General features: G+C 36.5%; 1 long non-coding RNA gene across 1 annotated transcript; it reads left to right on the top strand.

Annotated features, from left to right (window-relative positions):
- The first annotated feature begins 131 nt into the window (after window positions 1-131).
- On the top strand, window positions 132-11,874 carry LOC137637760 (uncharacterized). The gene is made up of 3 exons (XR_011043782.1): window positions 132-227; window positions 6,039-6,159; window positions 10,791-11,874. It is a non-coding gene; the product is annotated as an uncharacterized lncRNA (long non-coding RNA).
- The last annotated feature ends 6,388 nt before the right edge of the window (window positions 11,875-18,262 follow it).

Genomic DNA, 18,262 nt, shown 5'->3' with positions numbered 1-18,262 from the left:
ATAATTAGTTTTAAATGTATATCATGGTATTGAAAAGAAAGACCATATTAAATAATGATTTAATAAGAAAATAATCATTTTTATATTCCAATATTCTTGGCAAAGGTATTGCTCCGCACTTCAGTGTGTCATTTCACTACCGGCTATAATGGAGGGAAGACGGAAACAGGAGTAACTCATTTTCCGACATTTCCTGTAATTAAACGTTCTACATTTTCCTCCCAAAGGTTAGTACCGTTAATGCAGATACCAGGTCCGGTATATTAAGGTATCTTCAGAGTTATTTTTAGATAGAAAATAGATAATGTAGTTTCCGATGTTGGTTGGCTTGCTCCGGTTTGAGGCGGCAGTCATAGGCCAAGACATTTTTTAAAAATGGCGTTGCTGTAGGTCCAAATTCTATTTACAGCACAAGTTCCAGTTTAATGTTTAATGAATAGTTGTTTTGATAGGTTATTGAATTTTGAAACAGTTTAGAGGCCCCGGGTTTAGATGATTTTTCAATGAAATGTTGCTCTTTCAATATGAAACTAAAACACTCGTTTCCCAAGTGCTTCGATAATTTGGATTTGACAATTAACGAGGAATAAGATAAGTGGTTCTTTTAAATACCTAAGAATGTATAGGAGAAACTAATTTTGGTAAATTTACAGTTTCATCCATTATGTGGAAACTGGAATAAAAATATATTTGTTGCATCAGAAATAGTGTAGTTTCAACAAATTTAACGTTTATTTTGACTGCAAACCATCCGATTTAGAGATTTACTATGGAGTTAAAACAACAAGTTTTTCCAGAAAAATCAGTTTTTGTTACCATGTTTTTATTGTTTTTGTTGCATATTATGTTGTAATGCAGAAATACCCTTCTTTATCCCAACAATTATGGGGGACCCCAGGTGGGAACCGGGGTTTTGGGTGGGGGAGGGGGCGTCCAATGATATTTGCACTAATTAATGTTCCACCACCCCTCCCTCTATAACCCTACCAAGCCCTACCTGGGGGGGGGGGCCTCCGCCCCCCCTGCGACCCCCCTTTAAGGCCACAGTGATTTTCAGGGCACTACCGAACCTAATAAACCCACCTAACCTAGCCTAGGGGCCCTGTACCCCTACCGGGGGGGGGGGGGGGGGGGCTCCGCCCCCCTTGCGACCCCCCCTTAAGGTCACAGTGACTTTCAGGGCACGACCGAATTTAATAAACCCACCTAACCTAGCCTAGGGGCCCTGTACCCCTACCGGGGGGGGGAGCCTCGGCCCCCCTTGCGACCCCCCCTTTACCCCGGGCTAAATTTAAATATATATTTTGTTAAGTCACTTTTTACCTTAAATGGAACCTGATGATGATGATGTGGAAGGCTGTGGTTGACCCTCTTCTGAATCATCAAAAGCTACTGGAACACGTTGTGCCTCAGATTGTGGAGGATACAGTTTGCTGGCCGTGATAAAAAAATGATGGAGCAGCTCCTCCTCAGGGTATTTGTGTATAAAAATAAAACGAGACAAATACTGCCTGAAGTATTCACAACGGTTACCAGGCCGTTGTATCCATTCCTTCAGCTCCCGCCAAAGACGTTCAATGTTTTGGGTATAGGTGTCAGGGTTTGAAGGATCCACAAAATTTTCAGAATGGTTCACAGTACGGTGATCGTATCCAAGAGACTGCAGAGAATTATAAGCCCGCCACTTATCACTAACAACAATGCTGCCCCGTTTAATGTACTTCTCCATTAAAGGGATGAGGGTAGCTGCATCACGCTTCCGTGGTAATGGGTCAATTAAAGGCACAATAAATGTTTTTTTGGACTGCCTCTCAATACCCCCCAACACCCATATGTCACTCAGAGGCCTTCCACGGTCATACTTCCGTTTTCCAAAATGAGATTCGTCAATCTCAACGATTACACCTTCACCACCGATAGCCTCTTGGTTATCAAAACTAAATTCAGTCACTTCTGAACAAAAGCTTCTCCAGTCTACACTAGTAGAAGGAGATATACTGAGGCCCTTAATTACAAAATGGTGGTCCCAACACTTATGCAACCAGTGATTGACAAATAAAATTAATTTCCACGGGGGAAGGTGGGACCCGTGAAGAAAAGTTCCCTTATAGTCACTAACACTATAATTGCACAAACGCCTTTTCTTCGTTTTAGGTATTTTCACTGATTTTGTACAATACCACACATGTCTATCTTCACGGAAAAGTAAAGGCGAATTACATTTAGCACTCGAAACACTTGTAGGTAACACTAAATGCTCTCGAAGAAACCGATTCACAATGTCATTATAATTACCATGAAATCGGCCGATCACTTCAAAATAAGAATAACGACATATATCGCACACCTGCACCGGAGGATCCATGACAGTTAAGTAACGAGAAAACTTAACCGGCAGGTTTCCAACCCAAAAACAAATGACAATCAGGAGTTTTTCCCATAATGAAATAGGAAAAAAACAAAATACTATCGGTTACAATGTTATATTGCACGAAAAACAGATCCTTGAAACAAGAATAAGAGACAAAATGAATCGTCCAATAATAACCCTTGAAAAGATCCCAGTAGTATTTTGATTGGAGGAGCGACATTAGTGGGAGGAGCAAATGCGCATTCAAGCAAATATTGTCACATTACGCAATGGGGAGGAGCCAAGTAGGATGAAAACAGATATACAAACTAACAAGTACCTTGCGTGGCCATGGAAAGATATACACTGAACTTAGAAAAAGTCAAGACCTTCAATACCTGAAATAGTTTTTTCTCCGTAAGTATGCATTAGCGACAATAAAGTATTGAGGGAGTATTCGGTTATCACGTGCTGTACTAGGGAAACATATTATTATAATACATTTCCCATAATGGATGAAACTGTAATAATACCCTAATTTTTTTTGGTCCTATAGTGCGTAAGATAAGTAAAATATCTTTCGTGAAAATATATTTTTATTTCAAATTATAATTGAAGTTGTGGCAACTGGGATATTGGTGCATTTTGACCAAACTAGTCAATTTTAGGGTACCTACAATTGATAAAACTTCGACAGGTCATCTGTACGTTGTTTTGTGTATTTAAGTTATAGGTCATTTTGATGAAACTATGAACCTACTGTTGAAAAGTGTCGATTGAAATATTTTTTTACGACGCTCAAATTTTACAGAAATAGGTAAACTGTTATTTTTTTCTTGCCAATACCCTATTAAGTTATTACGTGGTCAGATATTTGTGCTGTAATTTTTTTTTCTGAGAATTCTAGTAACTCGTGTTATTGGTTGCACCTGATTTTCCAAGGTTTTTTATTCTACATATATTCTGTTTAGTATATTAGATCCTTGAAAAAAATCTGGGTATATATTTGATATTTTAATTTCTACCCATATAGACGACCCATATAAAGTATTTCTCCAACTCGCTATCCTGTGGTTTATGCATTTATTACCATGATTATATGAGGAAACAATACGTTTTTGTTTTTATCTCTTGTATAAAAACAATTATGGAGAACCAAATAGGAAATTAGGGTATCTGGGATGGGAAATGTGAAAAATTGATTTACAGCCCTGATAATGGTAAAAATGCATAAGAAACAATAAAACCAGTTGGAAAAATGTATGGTTCGTGTAAGTGGCATCAAAGTATCACAGCCAGCCCTCGATATTCATGTGTTTTACCTTCGTGAATTTAATTGTTCACTATACAGAGAACTGTATAACCTATTGCATACAAAATCCTGCGTTCGCTGTTTCATGATGAGTACTCCCGCAACCAGATGGTTTTAAACCTTTCTCGATTTTTTACACTCAGCATGCCTCGCGTTGTACGGTACAACACCCCATCTCTCACTAACTGGGGCTCGGTCTCGCATCGTCTCTCTTCACATTTGCATCTCCCGCTTTAATACTTCTTGCAGAATCAGGTTGTGATACAACAAAAATAATGTAAAAAAACCTGTACATATCAAGGGGGTTCATAATGATTTTAGTATAAAGTGAAACGTACATTATGCTACCCTATGCACCAAACAGTTACCAAACAATCAACGGCTCAAGAGTAGCATCATCCTTCAGACTTATTGCATAGACCTTTGTGCGTAAATGTTTAGCGGTGTTTTACTGATACTTATTCCATTCATTTTTAATGTTAGTGTATTCATTGTCTATTAGCATTATTGTTATATTAACTACTGTAGAGTACTATATATGAAAAACTGTACTTTACAGTAGTAAGGTAGATATAAGCTATATGTACGGTGAGTTAGAAAAGTGCGAGTTGACCTGCAGAAAACAGCAAAGATTTAAAAGTGTTACCTTAGCTAATTAAGCTGTACTGTCCTGATAGTACTGTACATATATTACAGTAATATACACTTCAGTAGCAGCAAGTGTTATTAGATGGGAACAACAGTGTTTTGTTACATTATGTATGTAGCAATGACTCGTGTTGTATACTGTAGTGTTACCGTGTACTGTACGTACGTAAGTACAGTGTACATTTACAGTTACTGAAATGTGTTCATATACTGATGCAATACTTATACTGTGATAGAAACCAAATATATACTATTAGACTGTACATTGGGTTACTTATTATGTTAGTCAGTGGGCATTGCGTTAGTAGGTTATGAGTTGACTCGCCCAAGGGCACCAAGTATTCACTGATTCTCACTATTCCCACCTTTTTCTGCTACCTAGCCCCTGCGAATATCAAGAGCTGACTGTAATTTCAGAAGTTATGACTGAAAAATATCATTTTGAAATGGAAAAAAAAACATAAGAACACCATCTAACCTAAAGTTCCTCACCAAACCTAACCTTAAAGCTTTATCCTTATCTACCCTTGGGGCTACACCCACCTTGCGACACCCCTTCAGGGTGCCATATCCTTATCAATCCCCCAATATTAGACTACTGTATCTTTATCTTCCCCAACCCTTACATTGATGTATCCTTACCTATTCCCCTTAGACTGCCATACCCTTACCTACGTACCTACCAGGAATTTCCTTAATAAAAAAAATAAACAAATGGTTGATTACTCAATGTTTGGGGACATTTTGTTCTAAATTTAGAGGGACAAAAGAATGATAACTTACATATAAAGCAACACAGATGTAAAAAATAAAAATTGTTGCCTCAACTTTTTGTTTTAGAAATTAGTGGTGAGTAATTGTATCTATGCTATTGTCACAAGGGTTTAGCATATTTCAATCTTTTTCTGACATCTTCACTAACTAACCTTTTGAACTACAGCATATTGAACTTTTAAATTTTTATGCTACAGGTCTCAAAATATTCTAGGCAAGTCATTTCTTAAAGCCTATGGAGTGATTTTGGTGAAAAATATTTGGTTACAAGGTCATCTTCATTTACTCGCCGGCTGCAACATGTCACAAGTGCTTTTCGGGGAATACAATCTATTTATAATGGTATTTAATAAGGTAATTGTGATGTACATAGGAAGCTCTGTGAGATTTACCAAGTGATAATATAGCATCACTGATTAAGGGTTAGTTACACAGTGAAGACACTATTGAATGAAAACAACCATCTAGCACCCTGGGGTAGGTTAGGCGAATATGGTTTAGACGTGATGTATCCTAGTCTTTCACAAGGTTTCTTGCACCCAAAGCCTAGGCATCACATACTACAATATGTTTGTTGTGATTTATGTTTATCTGTGATTTGTACATGGTGTAATACACTTTTTATGGTATCCCTTCCTGTGATACAGCTTCCCTCTTGGAATCCTTAATAATTGTGGAATTTTAGAAGTTGAGATATATGAAAATTGATGGTTTGAGCCCAAAATAATTGTTACTAAGGGTAAGTAGATTATTAATATTGTTCATTGAATGAAAAATATCTGGCAATTGGTTGTCAGTTTTGAAAACTAAAGTTATGAGAGCCGATACGTTAATATCATTGATTCAGCAACATTCCTTTTTGAAAGGTCCTTTAAGATAATTGATAAAATTTGTTATATTCTGTTGTGATATATAAAATTCGAGTGTTTTAAAAATATTTTCATTTTATTTCAGGTGCATTTTGAGCAGTGAGCAATGAAACAGAGAATTGAAGGGTTATGATTTTACTGTTCTTCAGTAAGATCATTAAATCTATGAAGATAACCAGCTTACTGCAGTAACTGGAGTTTTAAAGGTAAGCTTATCAATGGGCATTGTTTGTTAGGGTTGAAGGGTATTAGGAATATAAATGTTGGCTTGTTAGCAGATTGAAGTCTAATCGACTTTTGAGGAAATTGAAATTGGATTTGCCCTTATATGGATTCATGATCCTAGATTGTCAATGGCTTGCATTAGGAGAGGAAAGTTTATGGATTGAGTAACATTTAAATTCAATGATAATTTCATTCTTAGTTTTCAAGGCAAAGTCTACTTGTTAGTAGATTACACTAGGATTGACTTTCTTTACTGCATTGACATTTGTTAGTTATTTATTCTAGATTTTAATTAATGAAGGTAATCGAAGGTTTTAAGTGCTCTTGTTAGAAGACTAAAGTATTATTGGATTGCTGATAGATCAGAGGTGATTTGATTGTTAATAGATTATGATATTGGTGGATTTCCTATGTTCCTACGCAAATACAAACCATCGTCCTTTGACAAGATTATGATTTTCGCTTCGCTAGAACTCGGCTGTTAAATTTCATAACAAGGTGTCAGTAATAATTGGTTTGTGGTGGGAAAACCCTACCCCTCGCCAGCGTACACATAAGCCACTTTGACTTCAGCCACTGGTTATACGCACGTATGCTTGGTGTCTCCCCATCTTGCCTGGTCACTGTTATTTTGTGTATGATTGTGATTGTAAAACCACGTGTGAACATGCGATCCTGCCCTAGAGGGTGCTGATCATAAGTGGGTACCTTCTAAGACCTAATTCCATGATATTAATTCTTAGGGTTGCAGGATACTCAGCTTAACCTAAGACATTGTGTCTCCAAATAGTTACAATATATATCCTGAGGCTAAGATTCATACAAAGGAGTACCAAATACTATGAACTTTTAATTGAGTCATGCAGACCCCTGCTAAAGATTCGGTAATGTAAAAACATTATAATAGTCGAACAATAATTCATTTGTTGACTTAGAATAAAGTTAGTAATTTGGTTAGTGTGATAGCTTGGTCAAGGGACAAAGGCAGGATATAACTATTAATTGTTGATAAAGGCAGGATTATATCGTTAATGGATAATGTTGAAAATATTAATTTGATATATGTAAGGTAACATTGATTATTTATGGGCAAAAGACATGTATTATTGTTCTGTGATTTGACATGTTAAAGCCGTGACTATGATGAGATGAGGTTGCCAGTTTAACAGTGGTGAATACGTTAGTCATTGGATGAAGTATATACATTAAGAAAAAAAAAACCTATTAATAATCGAGACTACAGTAGGTTAATGAATCAGTGTGATAAGCTGTTCCATAGTTCAATGCCATATTAGTAAGATGGTGAATCTAGGTAGAACTATAAGAGCACCCTGAAGGCAGGCCTCCACCACGGTAGCTTATTTTATAACCATGTGAGAACTTGGGGTTAAGATAAGGTTAATTCGGTCACCTTTTTGCTTGACCTTGACCTTTGACCTCAGACGTTCAAAATTGAATCGCTTGCACGTTTAAACATAACACTTAATCCATGAAAGTTTCGCTACTCAATAAAGTAAAATTGTGTCCAGGAAGTTTTTTTGTTGAGTGTAGTTGGAAAAGTGTATGGTAGAGTAATGATTAATAAGATTAAGGATAAATTAGAGAATGCAATCTTAGAAGTACAGGGTGGTTTTAGAAGAGGTAGGGGTTGTATGAATCGGATTTTTACAGTTAGGCAGATATGCGAGAAATATTTAGCAAAAGGTAAGGTGGTGTATGTTGCGTTTATGGATCTGGAGAAAGCTTATGATAGAGTTGATAGGGAAGCAATGTGGAAGGTTGTTGCAAGCAGTGAAAAGTTTCTACAAAGGTAGTAAAGCATATGTTAGAATAGGATATGAAGTGTATGATTGGTTTCCGGTGAGAGAGGGGCTGAGACAGGGATGTGTGATGTCGCCGTGGTTGTTTAACTTGTATGTTGATGGAGCGGTGAGAGAGGTGAATACTCGAGTGCTTGGACGAGGATTAAAACTGGTAGACGAGAATGACCAGGAATGGGAGGTAAATCAGTTGTTGTTTGCGGATGATACTGTACTGGTTGCAGACACAGAAGAGAAGCTTGACCGACTAGTGACAGAATTTGGTAGGGTGTGTAAGAGAAGGAAGTTGAGAGTTAATGTGGATAAGAGTAAGGTTATGAGATGTACGAGAAGGGAAGGTGGTGCAAGGTTGAATATCATGTTGAATGGAGACTTACTTGAGGAGGTGGATCAGTTCAAGTAAGTGGGGTCTGTTGTTGCAGCAAATGGTGGAGTGGAAGCAGATGTACGTCAGAGAGTGAATGAAGGTTGCAGTGTGTTGGGGGCAGTTAAGGGAGTAGTAAAAAATAGAGGGTTGGGCATGAATGTAAAGAGAGTTCTATATGAGAAAGTGATTGTACCAACTGTGATGTATGGATCGGAGTTGTGGGGAATAAAAGTGATGGTGAGACAGAAATTGAATGTGTTTGAGATGAAGTGTCTAAGGAGTATGGCTGGTGTATCGAGTAGATAGGGTTAGGAACGAAGTGGTGAGGGTGAGAACGGGGTAAGAAATGAGTTAGCAGCTAGAGTGGATATGAATGTGTTGAGGTGGTTTGGCCATGTTGAGAGAATGGAAAATGGCTGTCTGCTAAAGAAGGTGATGAATACAAGAGTTGATGGGAGTACAACAGGAAGGCCAAGGTTTGGGTGGATGGATGGAGTGAAGAAAGCTCTGGGTGATAGGAGGATAGATGTGAGAGAGGCACGAGAGCGTGCTAGAAATGGGAATGAATGGCGAGCGATTGTGACGCAGTTCCGGTAGGCCCTGCTGTTTCCTCCGGTGCCTTAGATGACCGCAGAGGTAGCAGCAGTAGGGGATTCAGCATTATGAAGCTTCATCTGTGGTGGATAACGGGGGAGGGTAGGCTCTGGCACCCTAGCAGTACCAGCTGAACTTGGTTGAGTCCCTTATCAGGCTGGGAGGAACGTAGAGAGTAGAGTTCCCCTTTTTGTTTTGTTTCATTTGTTGATGTCGGCTATCCCCCAAAATTTGGGGAAGTGCCTTGGTATATGTATGTATGTACAAACAGACATGGACGGGCAAAAACATAGCCTTCTCCCAACTTCCTTGGAAGAGGTAATGAGTTGGTTAATTGATTGAAGATTTAACCATAAAATCTACTTAAACTAATTACTTGATATGATAAGATTGCTGCAGTTGCTCTAGAGGATCTGGACAATATATAAGGAAAATTTAAAAAGGTATTTCAATTACAAAAACCATTTACTTAATAAATTTAGGAAGTAGCAGATAGTTCTTCCTTTTATTATATTGAAAACAGTACATTTAATCATTCATTTGCATTGAACTGTTCTCTCGTATACTAAGTAATATTCTACACCTGAAACTGTTCGTGTCAATAATTCCTATTTTTCCTTAGAATTTGTGTATTCAATTTTTCATAAATATTTATAGTATCGCTTGGAGAAAATTTCAGGGGTTAATTGAAAGATTAAGAAGAGCTTCTAAGGATTAGGGTTAGAGCTCCTAAGGTTTAGGGGGGAGCTCCTAAGGATTAGGGGGAGCTCCTAATGATTAGGGGGAGCTCCTAAGGATTAGGGGAGCTCCTAAGGATTAGGGGAGCTCCTAATGATAAGGGGGAGCTCCTAATGATAAGGGGCAGCTCCTAAGGATTAGGGGGAGCTCCTAAGGATTAGGGGGAGCTCCTAAGGATTAGGGGGAGCTCCTAATGATTAGGGGGAGCTCCTAAGGATTAGGGGGAGCTCCTAAGGATTAGGGGGAGCTCCTAAGGATTAGGGTGGGAGCTCCTAAGGTTTAGGGGGGAGCTCCTAAGGATTAGGGGGAGCTCCTAAGGATTAGGGGGAGCTCCTAAGGATTAGGGGGAGCTCCTAAGGATTAGGGGGAGCTCCTAATGATTAGAGGGAGCTCCTAATGATTAGAGGGAGCTCCTAATGACTAGAGGGAGCTCCTAAGGATTAGGGGGAGCTCCTAAGGATTAGGGGGAGCTCCTAAGGATTAGGGGGAGCTCCTAATGATCAGGGAGAGCTCCTAAGGTTTATTGGGGAGCTCCTAAGGATTAGGGGGAGCTCCTAAGGTTTATTGGGAGCTTCTAAGATTTATTAGGGAGCTCCTAAGGATTAGGGGGAAGCTCTTAAGGTTTATTGGGGAGCTCCTAAGGATTAGGGGGAGCTCCTAATGTTTATTGGGGAGCTCCTAAGGATTAGGGGGCGCTCCTAAGGATTAGGGGGTGCTCCTAAGGTTTATTGGGGAGCTCCTAAGGATTAGAGGAAGCTCCTAAGGGTTAGTGGAAGCTCCTAAGGGTTAATGGAAGCTCCTATTAGACATTGGATGACCTGAGGTCTCTCAATAAGGTAGTTTGATATTTCCTTATTAGGATATAGAAGACAATATTTTTCCTTGTTTACAAGATATTCTTTTGGTCTCATGGATATGTCCTATTTTATTATTTCCTCTATTTTGTTTTTAATACATTGGAATATTTTGTATTTATAGTTGATCATGCAGAATATTTTTTTTTTAAAGTATAGGCTTAATATAGAAGTGCATAGTCAAATATTTAAGTAGAGATCCATATCTCTGAAATTAACATCCTTTATTTATTTTTCAGACTATAACTCTCAAAAAAAAAAAAAGGAGGAAAGTACGTATATTCTCCTGCTCAATGCAGAAAATTAAACGGCAAGTATGCACTTACGATGAAGATCAGCAGCGATTTTTAACAGTAAAAGTTTACAGAACGTTTTCAAGGAAGAACCAAATAGTCTCAACTGAAGAGGCCAGTCTATCATCAAGCATTTCTGGAGCATCATAACAACACTACTATATTGTAAATATCATGAAATGCTCAATTGACCAGTTTTGTGGGCCATGTGTTACGATGGTCCCTCCATTTATATTTTATTTGTTCTATAGCAATGAATGTGTTACAATAGTTCCTCCATTGATATTCCAATAAGTTCAATAGTTCAATAGCAATCACTGTTTTACGATGGTCACTCCATTTATAGCCTTAGGTTTAATAGCAATCATTGTTATGATGGTCATAGCATTTACATCCCATAGGCTCAATACCAGTTACTAACTTTTATGGTCATTCCATTTATATCCCATAGATAGGTATGGCTATTTTTTTTAGTAGACTGTAAACACCAAGAATTAGGTCTAGATCAACATTTATGAGTTTTTTCACTTGAAATTCTGATTGCAATTTTCTGATTATTAATTGCTCGTTTAGTTTGCTTTAAACTAAGTGGTGGATACCTGATATACTGAATGATGATGAACTATTACCTGTTAGAATAATTAGCCGGTAATATTATGTGATCATAAATTAATTGATTTTATATGTATTATTGAAAGTATTTTTGGAAATATAGGAAATTTAACTAACAACCAATTAAGACATCAAATGTAATTGAGGAGAGAGTTTTTGCTTGGGAATTTCCTGGTTAAGTTTTCAGTTTTGATTAATTACCTGTTAAATCAAATGTCAATTTCCTCTAGATGGCATTATCATTTTTAGAATTGTGTAAAATGCTGTAAATAAGTGATCTAAATGTGACTGAATGAAGGGAAAATTAACATTATTCATAATTTGAGCAATTGGTTGAGATTCATTCTACAATCTGTATATTGATGTATATTAAATTGCATGTGAATATAACCTTTAATTATATTAACTTTATACCGTTTCATCTTTGTCTGTGTATACCCTTTCATCTTTGTGTCTATATTACCCTTTCACGCCTTTATACCATTTCATCTTTTATCTATAACGTTTCATCTCTGTATACTATTTCATTTCTCTCGTGAGACTTGTCACCAAATTATTTAGCAACTGTTCTTTGACAAAAAGTGAAATCTAGTTCTGTGTTCTCTTAGATTTTAGGTCTGAACCCTCTTAGAATCTAAGACTTATGTTCTCATAAAAGGTATAAGATGATTTTCTTAGAAGCTATTGGCCAAAAAAGTGTGGCGCTCTATTTTCTAAGAAGCTATTGGTCAAAAAAGTGTGGCGCTCTATTTTCTTAGAAGCTATTGGCCAAAAAAGTGTGGCTCTCTATTTTCTTAGAAGCTATTGGCCAAAAAAGTGTGGCGTTCTATTTTCTTAGAAGCTATTGGCCAAAAAAGTGTGGCGCTCTATTTTCTTAGAAGCTATTGGCCAAAAAAGTGTGGCGCTCTATTTTCTTAGAAGCTATTGGCCAAAAAAGTGTGGCTCTCTATTTTCTTAGAAGCTATTGGCCAAAAAAGTGTGGCGCTCTATTTTCTTAGAAGCTATTGGCCAAAAAAGTGTGGCGCTCTATTTTCTTAGAAGCTATTGGCCAAAAAAGTGTGGCGCTCTATTTTCTTAGAAGCTATTGGCCAAAAAAGTGTGGCTCTCTATTTTCTTAGAAGCTATTGGCCAAAAAAGTGTGGCTCTCTATTTTCTTAGAAGCTATTGGCCAAAAAAGTGTGGCTCTCTATTTTCTTAGAAGCTATTGGCCAAAAAATTGTGGCGCTCTATTTTCTTAGAAGCTATTGGCCAAAAAAGTGTGGCGCTCTATTTTCTTAGAAGCTATAGGCTAAAAAAGTGTGGCGCTCTATTTTTTTAGAAGCTATTGGCCAAAAAAGTGTGGCTCTCTATTTTCTTAGAAGCCATTGGCCAAAAAAGTGTGGCGCTCTATTTTCTTAGAAGCTATTGGCCAAAAAAGTGTGGCTCTCTATTTTCTTAGAAGCCATTGGCCAAAAGTGTGGCTCTCTATTTTCTTAGAAGCTATTGGCCAAAAAAGTGTGGCGCGCTCTCTTTCCTGGGTGGGGGAGGGGAATAGCTTATCATATTTCAGTAACCAACACGTGCATAAGTATTGGTATTATTTAATATACTAGAAAGGTAAAAAAATAGAGGAATTTTACTTTTTGTTCCAAAATAGTCGACATATCTCCTTCCCTCTTGCAATAATGTATTGCTTACATGAAAATTTCATAGACAGCCCCAGTAATTTGAATAATTTTTCCTATAATACAGTGAGACGAAGGGTTAACTAAATCAAGATTTTACTTTTTACTAAAGTTTAGATTTCTTACGAGCAACTGTTTGTAATCTTGTATAACAAGTAGTAAGGAAAGTCATGAATAGAATCATTTTGAATATTTGTGAAGGGAATCGTGTATTTTCTCTCTCTCTCTCTCTCTCTCTCTCTCTCTCTCTCTCTCTCTCTCTCTCTCTCTCTCTCTCTCTCTCTCTCTCTCTCTCTCTCTCACATCTTAGAATTAAGGTTATATTCACAATAAAAGATAAATTTTAGATTGTCCGGAAACTTTTTCCAAGGTGTTTGTAAGTTTAATATCAAAACTTCATATCAAATGTTTGTGTTTTTCGTAAAATTAATAATTTTCCAAAAAATTTCAATATTTTAATAATTCTCGTCACTTCTTACATTTGCAGTAGCATATCCTGTTTTATATATATTTTTTCTGCAATCATCTAGTGAACGAGCATCTGTTTCAAAACATTGACATAATTGTCAAAAGTGTAAAATCTCGTGTATTGGTTTTAAGCTTAGCATATCTATACAAAAGATGTAATTGACTACATTGTACTCTTCTAGAATATAGCCCAAATAGTTAATAACAGCTTTAGTTTGAAGGAATACAAGCTTGAATTTATATTAAAATGGTTTTATGAAAGAAATAGTAATTTGAGTTCTGGGGAAGCATAGTTTTTTTTATCATAGTTTTAAGAGGAGAAAGACATCAGTGAAGCATTTTCAAATCATCATTTCTTAAATTACAGGAAAGGGGGTAATTGCAGGAAGGGAGGAATTGCAGGAAGGGGGAATTGTGGAAAGGGAGTAATTTCAGAAGTTGGAATTGAGAAAGAAGAATTGCAAGAAAGGGAGGAATTGCAGGAAGGGAGTAATTGCAGGAAGGGGGTATTGTGGAAAGGGAGTAATTGCAGGAAAGGGGTATTGTAGAAAGGGAGTAATTGTAGGAAGGGGAATTGTGAGAGAGGAATTGCAAGGAGAAGGAATTGCAGGAAGGGGATTGTGGAAAGGGAGTAATTGCAGAAGGTGGAATTTTGAGAAAAAGGAATTGCAAGAAAGGGAGTAGTTGCAGGAATGGGGAATTGTAGAAGAGTAATTGCAGAAGGTGGAATTGTGAGAAATGAGAAACTGCAGGAATGGAGGAATTGCAAGAAGGGAAGAATTGCAGGAAGGGGGAATATGTGAGAAAGAGGAATTGCAGGAAGGGAGAAGTTCCAGGAAGGGAAGAGTTACAGGAAGGTGGAATTGTGAGAAATAGAGGAAATGTAAGAAAGGGAGGAATTGCAGGAAGTGAAGTTGCTTGAAGGGACGAGTTGCTTGAAGGGAAGAGTTGCAGGAAGGGAGGAATTGCAGGAAGGGGGAATTTTGGAAAGAGTAATTGCAGGAAGGGAGAATTGTGAGAAATAGAGGAGTTGCAGGAAGGGAAGAGTTGCAGGAAGGGAAGAGTTGCAGGAAGGGAAGAGTTGCAGGAAGGGAAGAGTTGCAGGAAGGGAAGAGTTGCAGGAAGGGAAGAATTGCAGGAAGGGATTAATTGCAGGAAGGGGGGAATTGCAAGAAAGGGAGAAATTGACAGAAAAGTGGAATTGCACATATAGCACTGATGTGGAGATACAAATAATCGGGTTGTGATTAATCATTTAGAATAGGAAGATAATTCACTGTAGGTTTAAAAGAAAAAATGATTTTCTTCTTGACATTTAGTGAATGCCAGAGAGATTTATTTTGAATATAGCATTTTGATAGTCTTTTAAGTTCAGTTCTTTTGAAATTATAATGTCAAGAGATTAGATCGTAGTTTTCGGATTGAAAGTTTCTATAATAATCGAAATTTAGATTATTATTATGTTAACCTATCAAATGTTTTATAGGTAATATTGCTTTTCAAGTCCAATAAAAACTATAAATAGGACGTGAATTGAAAATGGTAATTAAGGATTTTTTTCACGTTTAGGTAGCAAAGCAGATATCATAAGCTTAAAACCAGTTACTCTTTATATATAAAGCTATGTTCTGTCACTTACTAGTTTATTAAATATTAATCATTAAAACTTGGGACGTAAGATGCTTGTTTAACTCATAACTATAGAGTGGTTAGAATTTGAAATACTTTTTGAATAATGAGTGCTACTAAATAATGTCTATTGTACAGGAAAAATTGGTATGGATGAAAATACTTGCAGATACAAGGGCAAGGGTCCTGAAAGATAACTTATGGCTAAAAAGTGAATACTGCTAATGGTACAACTACATAATGAATCAAAGGTAGATGACCCAGTATTTGGCCGTCAATGTTTAGTATATGGACATGGCTGACAATTATTGTCATATCCTAGGTTCATAATCGTCAGAGCTGGGAGGGGTTTATTAATCAGGTTTAGGACAAGATATTTGCACTATACCAAGAGTAAATAATTCCCAGCTCTTGACTATGAACCTAAGATATGAAATGATCATATTACTAAGTATTGACGTCCAATTGTAGGACATCGACCTTTACTACTTTGGTATAGTAGTTTTACCATTAGTGATGACGTGTCCTTTTTTTGCCATTGTCATTCAGGACCCTTGCTCCTGTATATTCAAGTATTTTCGTCTATATCAATTATCTATGCAACAGACGATACTTATCAAGCACCTATTATTTACAAAATATTTGAGATAATCATTTCAACTTCTTTGAAAAATATTTTTTGGAGGGATTTAGACAGTTTAATAGGGCATGTCACTTGATTGTAAAATTTCAAAACTTTGTGATTGTTATATATTTTCTATATTTATATATACTTCAACGTATTTGGATATTGTAATATTTTCGAAATAAAATGCATATGAAAGTTATATAATTTTTATTAAAGTTACCCTAGTAAACAATAAGAAAACCTGAAATGAAAAACATGGAAAAATTATAAAAGAAAATGGGAAAAATAAAGAAACGGAGTGGTTGAGTATTTTCCCTAAATGAAACTTCATATGACAGAGTGTTCTCCCTAAACGGGCCCCTACCCCTTTTAGCAGCAGAAAATGCCTTATTCCCCAAGAAAAATGGGCCAAAAGGCTCATGAAATAATCCTCTCTCCTAACCAGCCACTTGTTCGTTTGGACTGTTATTGAAACCCCCCCCCCCACACATACAGAGTTCGTTCACTCCCCCCTACTGGGGTATGAGAGCAGCAGAACCAGTGTTTTATGAATATAAAGTACTACGTCAAGATGGCCGAGCTGTATCTCGGTATTTCATTTTGGATCAAAGTCCACTTATTAATCCAGTTGTCTTATAGATTGTTTCCTGACTAAAGTCAATAATAAATGGCATTGTAATTTCCATTAGTTAATATTCCTCAAAAGCCTCTTATTCAATCTTGAAGTTATTGAATTAAGATTTTAGGTACGAAAGTATACCTAAATATGTACTCAAACCTTCCAACTGACACAATACGGCTAAATGAAAGCTTAGAAAATTCGTTAAATATATTTATTGTAGAAGATTTAACGTCACATGAGACAGGTTTCAACGTAATCAGTTTAGTTATATAATTGAATACAAACACTATGAACTCAATGACATACATCAAACTAAAGAAAGCCCGTTTTAAACTCCCTAGATAAAAAGAAAACTTGACATCAGTCATTAAGCTCACAAGTTGACAAAGAATGGCCCCTAGTTGAGTCACCCTTCATCTAAACTTGTGAACTGACAAATATTCCGTTTTCTTTGTTTATCCGGAGTATCCGTTTTCTCCGTTTTCCTTCTTTGAAAACGTAGATACGTTCGAAGCTCAGCATTTGGGGTTACACATTGCATGACTGCGTAATGAAGTAGTTTTTTATCTAATAGAAATATAAAATTATTAATAAATAAAGGAGGAAAAGGAAAGCCCACCAAGGCCATCCCCTGTCCCACCTAGTAACCAGAAACTTAATGCATTTTTTTTTTCTGATGAAGCAATGTTACTAGGCCCTTGAATGCTTTCCTTTTCCTTCTTTTTTTTATTAATAATTTTACAAACAATGATATCAGGATTGTGATTTAAAGGCATTAGGGATAGTTTGAAGCTCTCGTTAAGTTAAATAGTAAAACATTTACATCATTATTTACCTTACTATAAAGCAGATTTAAGCTATCATAATTTCGTTAATTCTTTGATGAAACATTGAATTATACTCTTACACAAGAAGTAATCATTAACATTTCTTAAATGGAAACCAAATTAAAACTCTAAAAATAGTAAGAGAGTCCTTTTTAAGCCTTTGTTCAATCTCAGAGAGTGATCCATTACTACAGACATCTGAAGCTCACTCAAAAGCAGACAAGATTCCCAAATGCCAGATTTGCCTCCCTGTCTCGTCCCATTTCATACACATGATTGAGTCAGGTAAGAGAGAAGACACACGTAAGACTACTGCCCTGACCATCCTTGCTACTCCTCCTAACAGACAGCCAGATCGGACCGAAGTACACATTCGTCTTACATATGGACACCTGATTCACCTTAGCTGTGTAATAAAGTTTTCAAATACAAACCCTAATTAAAACGTTTAAAGTTAATTTAACCTGGAACACTTTATAAAGCTAATGACACTATTCTAAACCATAGAATATAAAGTTTATATAACTATGAAAATAAAAAAAAATAAACATGAAAGTGGTTTTCTTTTAACAAACGAATAAAGAGTTTTATGAAACGTTATTCTAACTGAATATCTACCTACAGTTTGAGATAGATTAAGATTTAATTCTAAGTTTATATAACCCCTAATAATAAACTTAGGCCTACAACCAATATCACAAAAATTCATAATACTCTTAGAGATTTGTTTTATACACCTAGAGAATTGTCTAAGTTTATATAACTCTTAATGATAAACTTAGGCCTACAACCAATACCTCAAAAATTTTACAATAGGCCTGCTCTTAGAAATTCAATTGTTTTATACACCCCGAGAACTGAATAAAGTCAACACCACAAAATACCATCTTCAGCTTATAATCTCTTACTACAATATATTATCCTCTGCATATAACCCTCTAATATATTATCATATAACTATTCATAAT

The sequence above is a fragment of the Palaemon carinicauda genome, unplaced genomic scaffold (genome assembly GCF_036898095.1).
Source record: "Palaemon carinicauda isolate YSFRI2023 unplaced genomic scaffold, ASM3689809v2 scaffold989, whole genome shotgun sequence".
Taxonomy (NCBI): Eukaryota; Metazoa; Arthropoda; class Malacostraca; order Decapoda; family Palaemonidae; genus Palaemon; species Palaemon carinicauda.
This window is presented reverse-complemented; position numbering and strand designations above follow the sequence as displayed.